Source organism: Nelusetta ayraudi, unplaced genomic scaffold, assembly GCF_046127955.1.
Source record: "Nelusetta ayraudi isolate G7.1 ecotype Tasmania unplaced genomic scaffold, CSIRO-AGI_Nayr_v1 ptg000017l, whole genome shotgun sequence".
In the NCBI taxonomy this organism is placed as follows: Eukaryota; Metazoa; Chordata; class Actinopteri; order Tetraodontiformes; family Monacanthidae; genus Nelusetta; species Nelusetta ayraudi.
In genome coordinates this window covers 9,343,372-9,357,784 of record NW_027466067.1, presented here as the reverse complement: position 1 = coordinate 9,357,784, position 14,413 = coordinate 9,343,372, and positions in this window count along the sequence as shown.

The following is a 14,413-nucleotide window of genomic DNA, read 5'->3' as shown; positions in this document are numbered from 1 at the left end:
CCTCTCGATGATCCTTCTGTTCACCATTAATTTAATCTCTTGCACATTGCGCTCTTTTGTCCTCTTGATTTGGTCGTCCAGGTTGATGTGGGCTCAGCTTCTCAGTGCCAGCGTGTGTCAGGACCGTGGATGTATTAGAAAAACTGGAAATAAGGCGGCGCAACCATTTTCTTTGAGTGGCCACTCGTGTTACTGCAGCCAAAACCCCATGCAGCCCAAAGAGCGTTTTTCCAATAGACCACAGTACAAAAACAAACGCCTGCTAAGCAGCTGATAGGAAACCATCGACCCGAAGCACAATTCATAATAAATCTTTCTATTGTAGATTGTTAAATCCTGGACTGTTAATCTTTCTAATGAAGGGCTGAAAATCCCCAGAAAACAGTTTATTCCCAGCTGTATGGACTATCTCTCGGCTCGCTCTGATTGGCTGATGCATCCTGATGCGTGACGCATCACGTGACGTGAGTTATAAAGGCATGATGGGAAGTGACACAACCACGCATGCTCTATTTGCCGCATACATGGATGCATTATAAGAACTGGATACTGGTAATATGGTGGCGTGCCGATTTTTCCCAGTGGCCAATCGAGGTACTGCAGCAAAAAAAAAAATCCCATGGGTCCAAAAAGCATTTTCCCCATAAACAAAATACAGAAAATCACCAGAACAGTCCCAGCGTGATGTTGCGACGTCGTACGTGCTGTGTTCTGATTGGCTGTGTTCTGACGTGTCGGTGAATGATGCTCTCCAGAATCGTTCTGATTGGCCAAATAGATCATGTGACTTGGTGTGATGTGAAGTGACACTGCTGTGCATGCTCCATGGGCCCATTAATGCGGAAGTCAAAAACTTTTTCAGCATATGTGCTGAGTGAGCAACGTTATTGAAATGAATGGGGCCGCCATCTTGGACTCTGGGGGTTCTGGCCGCATGGTGCGAAAATAAACCGAAAACAACGCCCTAGCTAGCAACTCCACTGAAATGAATGTTGGACGCTGGGGCACTTGGGTGGGAACACTGAGCAGAGCAGGCACGCGGTGCTTGAAACAGTGGTTTAAGAAAAAAAAAAAAAAAAAAAAAAGTTTGCCGTGCGCCAACCCAGAGACCATCAGCAAAACAAAGCTACTTACCATAGACGCGCATGTGTTGACATCACATTGAACAGCTCCCTGTTTTCCGACATCGCTCCCTGACTTGGCCTCTTGGTTATCATCGTGCCACTTAGGGGCGGCCGCTTAGCGGCGTTTAACAGCCGATCAATGGAATATCTCACCATAATGCATTTCCCTTGACGTTCCCCCTCTGGGCTGCAAACCCTCAGAAAATTAACAGCGTTAATAATACTGCGACGGAGGGGGAAAAAATTGAAATGATTAGATGCGTTTTGCTCTTTGCTGCTGATGGAAATGTGGTGAGAGGGAATCAGGGTCAGGGGTAGGCTTGCTCTGCAGCATGACTCCGTGCTATTTTTTCCAGGCTGTGTGGTCGTAGGCTCGGGGAGAGCTTGTCAATGGAAAATGAGGGGAAGGAGAGAAGAGTGGGGGGCGGGGGGCGACAGAGCGAGATGGGGAGACGTATAGACGGCGGTGGGGGCGTGTTACGGGACACACCAGCGGGTATCGAGTTCTTTTGTAGCGCCGTTGATGCGGCAGATTGCGGCATCTGATGTTTAATGTTTGTTTTGTTTTTTTGCTTGGCCTTTTAAAAAAATTAGAATTAAAATGACCTGCCTACTGCAGCGGTCTGCGTCCGCTCTGGGGCATGTCGGTGGTTTCCACTAATTCAACCGCCAACAGGCTGCATTTCAACCCGGCGGACAGAAGACAGTCGGCCGCCAGACGCGCTCGCTAATCACAAGATAGCGGCGAGGGGAAAGCGATCCCTCGCCGATGCGAGCGCAGGACGGGGACGAGGCCCAAGGTCTCCCGCCGCCCATTTCTTTAAATATTGTTTCCTGAGAGCTAACATGGCTTTAGTCTGACATCTCCACCCCCAGCAGAGTCTAGTTTATTCCCGTCTCGCTGTGATGTCTCAGTGACCACACATGTCAGACGTAATCCCACAGGGCACCATGGGAGACTTTAATTGTCTTCCCTCCGTGAAGAGTCTCTCGGGGAGACAGAGGTGCCATCCCACTCTGGATTTGCAAATGTTGTTGTGCAACAATTCTTAATAGGGTGTTTATCGCATGGGCTATTACATGCAAGTATCAGCTCGAGAAACACAGAAGTCCATCGACTCCCAAACAAATCCTAGTCCGCCGCCTTCTTGTTGTATACAAGTCGACGGCTGGCCTGTAATCTGCCCGTCTGTCGAGGAGACCTGCGGCCACCTAATGACCCCAACAGGCGTCATGCATGCAATTGCTCAGGATGGCGCAATGACAGTCTCTTTCAATATCCCTTTATACATACTTTGTGAAATGAGAGGGACTTTTAAGTGAGTGCTCTGCTTTTCACCGGACACTGCAGGTTGTCTGCGAGGAGACAAACGTGCAGTTTGGGTGAAGGTAGGAAATGTGTCAGATCCTCGATGCAGTAAGAAACCTCTCGTGCCTAGTTAAAAAAAAAAAAAAAAAAGTATATACGGTTTCCTGGGATTTCTGCTAAACTGATTTAATGGGTAATGTGCAGGATACGTTCTCTTCGTTGGAAAGAATGTAGCTATAAAATATTTCACTTTATGGCATTTTATTGCCATGGCAGGACACCCAAACTCAGACATAAGTTACAGGGCAGTGCAGACTTTACTGCATTTATTTGAGAAGCTGCGTGGATGTAAAAGCTCAAAGTCTCAAGTTGTAATCCGCCGAAACCTCAAGATAACATTTAAAAATACAGACGTACGGCTTTGATATTTATTTATGGGTAGCCGGCCCTTTTGGCTCATGTTTTTTTTTTTTTTTTTTTTTTCAAGTCATCATTACAGCAACTCATCGTTCAAAGCGGAAAGTCTAAATTTTAAATTGTATTTCATTGCTGTCAGACCTTATAAATACACAGAACAGCCATTTGTCGGAAGCCCCTGCCTTAGACTTTACCCCAGACACTTGCAGCTTTGTCCTCTTGCACTATGGTAGACGGATTAGCACAGAAAGACTGTCTTTTCAGGATGTATTGGCTGGAGAGAAGTAAAACTGACTGTGGCGAATGGCAGCGCAGCCCCCAAATGTCATCCTCTCCTGTCAATTTATTGAAATTGATGAGAATTTTCAAAAAAACATTAAAGCTCCCCTCAAATAGTTAAGGGAAAACTTAAATCCACGTTGTTAATATGTCTTTTTTTTTTTTTTGCAGTAGTGGGGAAAAGGTTTTTAGACACCCTCAAAATGTTACACTATGAAATATTCTGCACATTGTGTGGATGGAACAGTTTGTGTGGTTCATGTGCAGAGGGGAGCGTGTGGGTTGTGGGTGACTGCACTAAAAGAAGTTGCAGATGATTGTGATCCAGTAATGCAGTGTAGTGCAAATGCACGGCGTGCCCAAACACTTATGCCCACCGCTGTATACATTCTTTACATTTGTCATGTATATAAAGAAACTAAACCGCTATCCATGTTGTTTTGTTTCATCAAATCAGTGAGAAATACACGGTGGAGATGTTGTCTGGAATTGTTAGCTCGCTGGACTTTCTACTTACGTCGCTGTTTAAAGCTCTGGCCTAAGAGGATTGATCTTTTTTGTGCAATTCTATGTAGAAATCAAGGTCTTTGGCTCTCTGCCCTTTATTGGCTTTCATCTGAGGAGGTGTTGCCAAATTAGCGAGATTCCTCTATTCCATTACAGCCCTGCAATGGTTGTCCAATCAGCAGGAATTGATGCAGAACCCCCGCCCCCCTCTCCCCGCCAAAAAAGTTTGTTGAACTTGTTTTCCTGGGTGGTAGGTTAGATGCTGTAGACTGGAAATAAAGGTACTTGTGTAAAAGCCCCCTGGAGACACTTTCAAAATTCATTTCTGCAAGGACACAGCGATGTTGTTTTTAGCTGTATTTTGTATTTGGATTTCTGCTGAAAGATAGTTTGCTCTTGAGGTTTTATTTTCACTTTTTGGTTTTTCCTTCAGTTATACACAGCGCTGGGTTTTGGGAGTCCTCCTTTGGTTGTATTTCTGTCTTTGTTCTGAGCAGCACCCACCGCTGAACAGCGCCCTTTTTCCTTTGGAGTTCCACCTCAGCGTTTGTAAACTGAATCTGAACTCCTTGCAAAAATAAATAACTGTAATTTTTCCAAAAACATCTGGGTTTATGTTGCTTCCCCTTCCCTCAGCGACCTGCCCTGCAATACAGTGGCATACAAAAGAAATCCCACTCTTGTATCTGCAATCCAACTGTGAGTGTTTCTTTTAATTCAAATACTTTTTCGGCTTAATGCCAAAATACTCTCTATGAGCCATCTACTGTAACTACAACATAGTTTGACATTTACATCTTTTGCTTGCTTCATCTCTTGATATTGTATGCTAAAATCGCTGAAGAATTTGGACATCACCCTTTGTGATGTCATGAAGTGCACCACTATGTCTAACAGGTTATTGACAACACACACCTTCAGCCAGATGCACGATCCTTCCCAATGAGACCTCCTCCTTGCCGACTTGTTTTTTGTTGCCTTGCAAATGTGGAAGGTCCAAAAAAGCACCAGTTTTAGTGGCAAGCTAAAACTTTTTGCCAGCAGCTGTAAACAAAGGACTAAAATACATTGCTTCTGTATTCTGCTTTCAAACAGTGTTCTCCTTTCATATCTAATAGTGTGAGATTCAGCCATGTAAATCCAGGATAAAAAGAACAAAACAAAAACAATCGTATTTATAATTCACTACAATCTTATTACAGAATAGAAAACTGGGAATGTTTCCAGGAGGTTTAAAATTATTTTCACAAAGCCACTTTCTTGATTCCTCTCCATGGTAGAAAAAGATCAAACATGATTTTAACATCTTAAAGAAGATTGAAGTGTCTTTAACCGCAGATAGATGTAATAAGCTCAGATACAACATGAACTAGTTTACCTGCAATCACCCTGATCATCAACGTAAGTCACCTTTTGCCATCCAGTTTAAAGTTCCTTTTTTTTTTTTTTTTTTCCAACAGTAGGTACTGCTTTTTAGATATTCAGCCCGCGCCCCCAGACCCTGACAGCAGCTGGCGCTGAGGTTTGGGTGGGAGCTCATTACCTCTGGTTGGAGCCCTGCCAAAAGGAGAGCAGCGGCTTTTTTTCTCTCTCTCTCAGGAGTGAAGTGAGGTTTTCTTTTTTTGGGTTACTTTATTTTGTATGGGCAAACGCAACCTTCGTGTGATCTGTTCCATGTGTCATGTGTGTGTGCGTGTGTGTGTGCGTGTGTGCGTGTGTGTGTGTGTGTGTGTGTGTGTGTGTGTGTGTGTGTGTGTGTGTGTGCCACCAGCAGTCTTCTTTGCTCCCCTCGGCCCTGGAGACGACTTCCGTTCTGCCCCTTTTAATGGACTCCCCTCTCGGATGTGTTCACTGAATTTCACCGATTCTTTTTTTTTTTTTTTTTTTTTAACAGTGCATTTTCCTTCTGCATTACACAGTTTAAGAATTTGTTTTTGGTCACGCTTGTCTCATAAATTTCAAGAATTCGCTCTTGACAGTGTTGAACTGCAGTTTTTCAGACAATGCCTTATACTTGGCTATAATTATGTCAAGTAACAGTCATGCATAAAAGCTTAAATATAACTTTAATTTTTAAATAGAATGCGGCAGAGAGTAAATTAGTATATTTACTAAAGCACTATACTTACCACAGGGGACGTTTTAGATATTTAATCCTGAACTTTAAATTTCCCTTTTTTGTTCTCATCCTGGAAGTAAATCATGTCGATGGTGGTAATGCAATCCCCCTTTAAAATAAATATTTTTTTTAAATAATTAAAAATCCTAACTTGACTCATGCCTATTCACATGTTGTTTTGCTTGGGCTGACTCAGGCCTGAAGAAGCCACTGGAAAAAAAAAACCCGTTGGTTTTAAATTAACGACACCAAAACAAACCCATGTGTGCATTAATTTTTCTTGCGTCTTCGTATTCCTGTGGCTGGTAAGCGCTCACTAATTGAGACAAACTGTGTGTGACAACAAACATCTCTATGTGAACAGCTGTGACTTTTCAAACTAGCGTTTTGTATTACTGTTGTCAATATTATATGTGAAATGACAATCAGTTAGGACTGGACGAGTTACCCCAAAAGCGCTTTTGAAGCCTCTTTTTTTTCCTTCAGTCAAGCTTCATTTTAGCTCTGTTGTTCACAATATGAACATTTTCTTCCCTTTTATGTCTTGATATCTTTCATATCTTCTCTTTCTTCATTTCTATATGTATTTCCGAATTAAAAAGTGATATAAACTTTTCAAGATGTCGCATTTTAGACACTTGCAATGCTACTTTTGACAGTTGCGTTTCTGTAACTTTGTTTCTTTGCACACATACAATGAATTTCCAACGCAGGGAGGCTCTAGAATTAAGCCCTAAGGTCGTGCACCTTCTTCACAAGCGGTGGGTTCATTCAAAGCTTTACATTTGGTGTCCCTGAGATGTGGTTTGAGGGAGTGGATCAATTGTTTACCAGAGCGGGGATAATATCTTCAAGCAGGTCAGGAGACCGAGAGCGTCTTGATGCTCCAGACGGGCATCAACCGTCTGGAGTATCAGATGTCCCCGTCGATTGAGTGATTGTGTGCAATAGGAGTGAAGTGTTCCTGACTCGTGCTTCCTCCTCGTTCAAACGAGACTGATGTGGCCACTTCCTGGTGACACAGATCAAGAGGAGGGAGGAGGAGGAGGAGGGTGTGGGGTGTGTGTGTGTGTGTGTGTGTGGGGGGGGGGTCGGGCCAGAGCAGGGGATTAAAGCTCGGTAACAGTTGAAATGAAGGCTCGACAGACTGGAGAGAAATCGCTGTTAGGAATCCTAGCAACGGTGGACGGAGGCAGGCAGGTCTCGCCAGAACACAGAAATAGAATGACATTATAGGAAGGTAAAATAAGCAGGACATACCCAAAGGGGACTTTATTACTTATAACCTAAAACCCCTAGAATCAAAACAAAAGGGCCCGGCCGCACCATATGTGTGCAAGAGGAAGCTAAAGCCTTTTCTCCTCCGAGACCACCCAGCGCTTCACCCACACACTTTCCTGAGCAAGCGCAGCGCAGGGCTGAACCAACCGAGCCGCACATATTTCACAGGATTTCACAACATTCACTCGGTACTCTTTATTATTCTTATCATTTATTACCGTGACAAAGACCAAAAACAACGAGAAAGACTGATTGACTGCGCCGGGGTTTTTCCGCCCCCGCCTCTCCTTTTCAGGAAAATTTGGCCCTTTTCCGCGCAAACGTTTGGGTAAAACATAATTTAGGAAGCGAGACAAATTTGTTTTTATTTATTCGGGCCAAGACGTTTTCTTCGCACTGGTCCCACAGAAGCACAAATGTCAAAAAGGAAAAAAATAAAAAATTAAAAAAAAAAAATCCTCCTAAGGTCCTTGGCCTTTGACTGAAAATAAAGAAGAAGCCTTCCGTCTCTCCACTTCCCTGAAGCCACAGCATGTGGTCTCCTCTGCTGCAGCTCTAAAAATGGAAGGCGGGCGGCCTCAGGAGAAGCCTAGAACAGCTTCCACCGTAATGGCCGTGTGGGTGTGGCCCCTCGTACATGGCTTTTGAGGGGGCCCCTCCCGGACGCCCGCACCCCTTGCCAGCGCCCAAGGGCTCCAGGCTGCCTGACCATAGACACCGCGATGCGGCCCACGCTGAACCCAGACCGACTCGGGCTATGGTGGGCTGGGCTAGGACATGGTCAGGCTCCACAGCTGCTCTGCGGCAGGTTCCTGTTCTTCCGCCCTCTGCTGGGACCACAGGGAAATAGGACTACAAATGTCAGAGGGGGAAAAAAACTGCAACAAACATACTGCTAACAACCAAAAATACAAAAACGATGCCCTGTTGACACAAATTCCATTAAGACAAAAAAAAATATATATATATATATATATATATATATATATATATATATATATATATATATATATATATATATATTTTAATGTTGTGTCGTTCGCAAAGGATCGTGACCATTCGGGAGTAGGAGTCAAGTTCTCTACACATCAGCGCTGAAATGCAAACTGCACTCAGCGGCGGACGCCTAGCATAGGCTGATGCCAATAACAAGAAGGAAATAAAACCAGCCGTTGAGCTGTGCGTTAATGTGATGATAAAACAAGAAAGCTTTCGTCCCAGTGAGGATCTTCGGCATGCCAAACAAACACAGCGAGTCGGCGAACAGCCCTCGTAGCGGAGCAGTCTGTCCCTGAGAGAAACACACGGCAAAACAAAAGCAGAACGACGGACAACGACGATGGCGAGGGGCAGTTTTCTGACTGATTTTGAATGGAACTTTATTGGCACGCATCGGTAGCAGATGCGCGGTCGTCCGTGTTGACACGGACAATTTGGAGGCAGAAACACACAGGTTTCATGCTTATGCTAAACACCAACTATTGGATAAATACACAATTAAAACCAATGAAAATGACAATGGAAATCAATGAAATGCATTACGGGGGCCCTGCAGCAGCGCCGCTGCCGCACGCGAGCACATGTGCCGGGACGGCCGGCGATCACGGTGAGTGATATGGTGATAAGGCGGCCGGCCGTCCCACCTTCTGGTTTGAATCAGCGGAAGGGGAGCGACCGGAGGGGAGAGGGTTTGGGGGGCGGGGGGGGTCGCTCCCTGTAGGTTGGCTTTTATTGCCTCTCTCCCCCTTTGGTTTTAAACAGATCTGCCTGTTTGTGGAAGTGTGGCTGGCGGTCGGCTCCTCAGCTGGCGAGGCGGCGGCGTTTAATTGCCCTTTGTTGTGGCGGGGCGGGGCGGGGGAGGTTGTGCGGGGGGGGGCTGGAGGGGCGGGGAGGTGGGAGGCAGCTGCGGTCGCCGCGCAATGGCAGCTACTGCCCCGCGACGCACACGGAAGGCACTCGGATACACATGGACGCTCGCGTGCACCTATATATATGGAAGAGGCCTGCTGTGCCCATTTGACGCACGGTGTAATCAATACGCCCAAGTCAGAGGGCGCAGCACGAGTGTCTTTCAGATATACGTCTCAGACCAACCTCCAGTGTCCACTCTCTGTTTTTCTTTTTCAAGATTATAAATAAAAAAAAAAAAATCCGACGTAATCGTCCGTGACGCGGCAGCGTAGCCGTGCGCCGCCTTTTAGCTGCGACCGCTTCTTGCTAGCGGATTTACGGAGTCCCCGCGGGAAATTGCGGAGGAATTAGGCGGCGATAACGAGCAGAAGCAACGGGGTTTGTGTATTTGCGCTGCTCTCGCTGAACGGGACAGCGTGTAATTATCACATTTACAGGGAAGAGCTGCTGAATAATGGCTCTTGGTGGGTGTAGCAGCCGGGGCCCGGTTGTGCGTGCCGCCGTCGGCCCCTCCCCCGTGTGTGTGTGTGTGTGTGTGTGCGCGTGCGTGCGTGCGTGTGTGTGTGTGTGTGTGTGTGTGTGTGTGTGTGTGTGTGTGCGTGCGTGTGTGTGTGTGTGTGTGTGTGTATTATATCACTCAGAGAGCAAATGTTGAGCATTTGTTTAGAGGATCGTGTGCATGTTTCTCCAAAGCAGATTACACACTGATCCTGACACACCGTCCCACCCTCACCCCCCACCCCCTCCACCCTCCCAACAGCATGATGCGGGATCACAGTGTGTTGTTTACCCCCTCCACCTCGCCTCCGCCCCTCCGGCTCATATTCGCTGTCTCCAGCGGTGCTCGCTCGCCCCGGCCAAAATTTTCTCTGCCCTGTTTACTCCTCCTGCAGCCCCTGCACGTGTGTTTACACAAATCGGCAGTCGTCCTCTTTCTCTCTCTCTCTCTCTCTCTCTCTCTCTCTCTCTCTCTCTCTCTCTCTCTCTCCTGCTCCTCCGTCACGGTGGCTTTGCTGCTCAGCTGTGGTGGGCTCTTGTGTATTTTCGTGTAATTTACTCCTACAATTGGAGGAACGACGTCGCTCTTGTGTGCGCGCTCTGACCGGCAACCCCCTCCAGCCCCGGCCCAACCCACCGCACCCCCCGCACCCCCCACACACCCCACCCGCCGCCCGCCAAAGCCCTGCATCATTCCTCCTCATTCCTCGGCCCCAACTGAGGTTCTTTTCCATTGATGCACTTTACTGTAAAGTGTTCCCTCGGCCTCCGTTGCTGACCACATCAACTTGGCCAATCACTGGTGACTCATTATACACACACAAACAGACACAAGGGACAAACAGTCATCAGCCGAGCCGAGCGCCTCTCGGCTACCTCTCCTCTGCCTTTTTTTTCTTCTTCTTCTCCTTCTTCTCGTTTTCGGCGTCTATCTCTCTTCCTCTCTCCTTGTACCCCCCCTCGCCTCCCCTTCCTCCTCTCAGGCCCCATGCTCGCCCACCGCACGGGTGCGCGCCGGGCGAACACAACGCCACACCGCTGTAGTTTTTGGAAATGAAAATGGAAACTGGCACCAATTAGGGAAACCAATAAAGAAACCTCAGGTCTTTGCGCCTGCCAAGCGGCAGAGGGGATTCAGCGGCAGCGGGTGTAGGGTTACGTCCGTCCTCCGGGTTATCAGCCGCATAATATCAGCCACTTCTTGCGCCGCCGCCGCTGAGGGATGAGCGGGCTCCTCGTCCGTCTGCTCGGCTGTCTCGCTCGGCGGTGAAGAGATAATTCTGGCAGCCCCCCTCACCCCTCACCCCCCCACACCCCCCGGTGGCCTCTCGTGAGGTGGGCTGTGTTTACATCCACAGCAGCATCGGGGCTAACGGGCAGAAGAGAGAGGTTTCATTTAATCAAACGCTTGCTAATTGCCTCTCCTCACGCGCACTCCCCCGCCGCCACCACCATTAATTGGTTGGTGCAGAGCGCTATGGACAAGTATGGAAAGAGAAGGAAGAGGGCAGATGGTTGGTTGGTACGTTTAATCCTGCCTCTGGTAGAGAGACACAGTAATTGGGTAATGATCCTGTGGTCCTCTGGTGCTGATGTGGTGTTGAAAGAGGGAGCAAAGGAGAAAGGAAAAGAGAGAGAGAGAGGAAGAGCGAGGGAGGCAGAGAGGGAGGGTGAGAGGAAGAGAGGGAGGGAGGGACAGGAAGCGAGAGGGAGAGAGACCTGAGATTCAGGAGAACCACTAAATGCTGCCACATTCGTCCACGGCAGTGACGCCATGCCACACGCCAGTCAACCGATCACCCAGCCAGACACACACACACACACACACACACACACACACACACACACACACACACACACACACACACACACACACACACGCGCGCACACACACACACACTGTCCTCTCTTTCTTAAAGGAAGCGCAAAGGTTAGATTTCGCTACACAACAGATGTCACCATTTAGATATATAGGAGCCTTTAAGGCCTACTGTGTAAAGTTCACTAGCACCTAATGGTAAGAAAGTGAATTGCAACCAGCGTTGATATTAATCCCTGTTTCACAGTATCCTTAATGCTTTTTATTCACTCATGAAAACGTAACAGTGATTTACATATTAATTTAAAAATGACTGTATGAAACTACATATGTATTTTGCCAATGCATAGCAACAGACCCGTTTGAACACTGCATGTGGCCCTTAGGTTTTACTGAATTTTCAGTGAAAATTCAATTGTGTTTAATATTGAATTGAAACAGGAGAACCACACCTGAAAACATTCAAAATTTTTAATTTGTTAATTTGAATGTAAGGTTCATACGTCTATTTTGTAATCTTAAACGATTAAGCAGTTAAAAAAAAAACTTACGAAAAACTACCTCCAGCATTTTATTTTTATCTATCTTTTATATTTTTCTTCATGCTTCTTGAATTTCAGACAGAATGTGCCAAAAAAAAGCAAAAAAAAAGCATCCAGACATTGATACACAATGACAATGCCCCAAGCTTTTATTTTTTTTTGCCTCGTTTCTGTCGCCTTTCAAACAGGTGGGAAGTGCAGCAAAGGATCTGTTTCAACTGAAAACTTGAACCTTGAATTTTCGTGGGAGGCTGCAAACAGAGGGAAAGATATTATTTTCCCTTGGAGATCCATGGAGTTTTATCTAATCACTGTAAACGGCTAGAGTGCAAGACACACAAAAATCTGCAAATGTATATTTTATAACAGGAACGGCAATTGAGAAATTGTGTTTCAGTATTTATACTGTCAGAGGGATAAACATGTTGTTAACATTAAGTTACTTCGCGAGTTGAACTTCCTTGAACTGTGTCGGCCCAAACTGCCTTGACTAAGGCCCTGCTCCACTGTGATAAACCATGCAGACGTGAGGCATTATGGCTTTGTTGGACTGCTGCTGTCACGCATCAACACTCGCGCGGATCAGACTGTGTGCGAACAACTGCTGACACGGATTAAATCACACATGAATTTTCATAAGCTGTCCCTCCGTTAACACGCAGGAGCAAACACTACAAAGTCCACATTCAGCCTGCGCGCCGTGCTGATGCAAATAGAACATATGCGCAGTCATAAACTTGTCAAAACAAACCCCTGTATCCACTTCACTTTATTTGTGTTATGAAAACAGTTTAGCTCTGGACAGTAGTTTGTTTTGCGAAAGGTTGGGAGGGGGGGGGGGGCCCAAAAAAAAAAGAAAAAAGTTTTCTCTGTGGCTCTTTGTGAGCGCTCATTTATCCGTAGCCTTACTTCGCTGCCCTCCACCACTTCCACCCCTGAGCTGTCACTCCTCCTCCTCCTGTTCCACGCCGTATAGCGTTTCCTGTCTCGTTCCTCCTCTGCTCTGCTCTCTCCATACCTAGCTAGCTAGCGCCCCTCCCCTCCCCTCTCTGTCTCCCTCGCCCCGTCAGTTGGACTCATGTGGGACTGATTGAGCCCGAGGATCCAGCCCTCATCAAAGGCTGAGTGTGGTTGAACGCGAGCGAGCCACCGAGGCTCCAATCTCGCGCCGCCCTAATGAGGCCCCCGTCCTCCTCCCGACTTCCACTCCTCTTCCTCAGATCAGAAGGAGCATATTTTAATAGATCGGTGATCCGCCGATCTGCGTTCAAAATCCCAGATCCGATCTTATGATAATAATAATAATAATAATAATAATAATATGTATTGATATATAAATATAGCAATAACATTATACATGTATAGTTCGCAATGTATAAACGAGTGCCGCATTCTGCCCTCTACTGGTCATCTCTGCCGTTTTCCGCACAAACGTGACTTATTGATTTCTACGGTTTCCGCCCGGCCGCACGTCTCCACGTTTGTAAACAAACCAACTATGTCGGCCGTGTGGCGATTCTACACGTTGGAAGACGAACGTAGACCCGCAGCAAAATGCAAAGTCCGCAAGCTAACGGTTTCACGTGGACACTCGGTTTCTTTTTCTTCGCCCTCCTTTTTTTTTTTTTTTTAGCGGAAACCGGAAACACAACAACATGCTGCTTATTGCGTAATTCCTACGGCAGCCCAGAAGGCAAATACCCATTGTCGGGAGCGGGGGAAGAAAAAGATTTTATTGTTCAAAATTTTTTTAGTTAGTGATATTTTTAAATGAGAATCGATACTTTATCTAACAACGTGAGAATCACGATTTGAATTCGAAACGATACTTTATCTAACAACGTGAGAATCACGATTTGAATTCGAAACGATACTTTATCTAACAACGTGAGAATCACGATTTGAATTCAAATCGATTCTATTTTTTACCCACACCCCTATCATACATGCATTTCCTCCTTTATGTTTGCAGCCCCTTCTCCGCTTGCTCAGTCCCCTGCTTAAAATTTGAAAAGCGCTTTAATATTTTAACAAAAACCCACTCTTTCCTTTCCTCCACAGCCCCCCGCCCCTCTCTCCCCCGTCTCTTCCAGCCGCAGTCCTCCAGGCTCAGGTCCAAAGCCAAGGCTGGCGTCTGCCTTCCCCCCTCTAACCAGCACCACGGTCACCACACTTGATGACACTGACACTCCCTCACTATATGGACCCTGACTCTAATCGCTACAGCGCCATGCTGCAGCCGCATGCTTCTTTTTTTTTTTCCAAGTGACCCCCACACACAGGTGGGATACTTGTGCGCAAACATTTACGACGCACGTGCTCGTGAGCACGCACAGCAGATGGGCACCATGGCAAAAAAAGAATTTATTTCTTTTTGAAGGTTGAGCATTAATGAATAATTTATTATATTCCTCTTTTGGTTCTGTTTTAGTGTAGTGAAGAAAGACACAGGCCACATTGCAGCAATTTATCGGAAAGGAAGCGTTCATGCTTCTGTTCCAGATGGCGACGGTGGTTTAGGTCCTTAAAATTCATAAATGACTCCTTAAAACATCAGGGAGGTTGTAAAAAAAAAAAAAAAAGATTGTTCAAACCCAGATACATGTG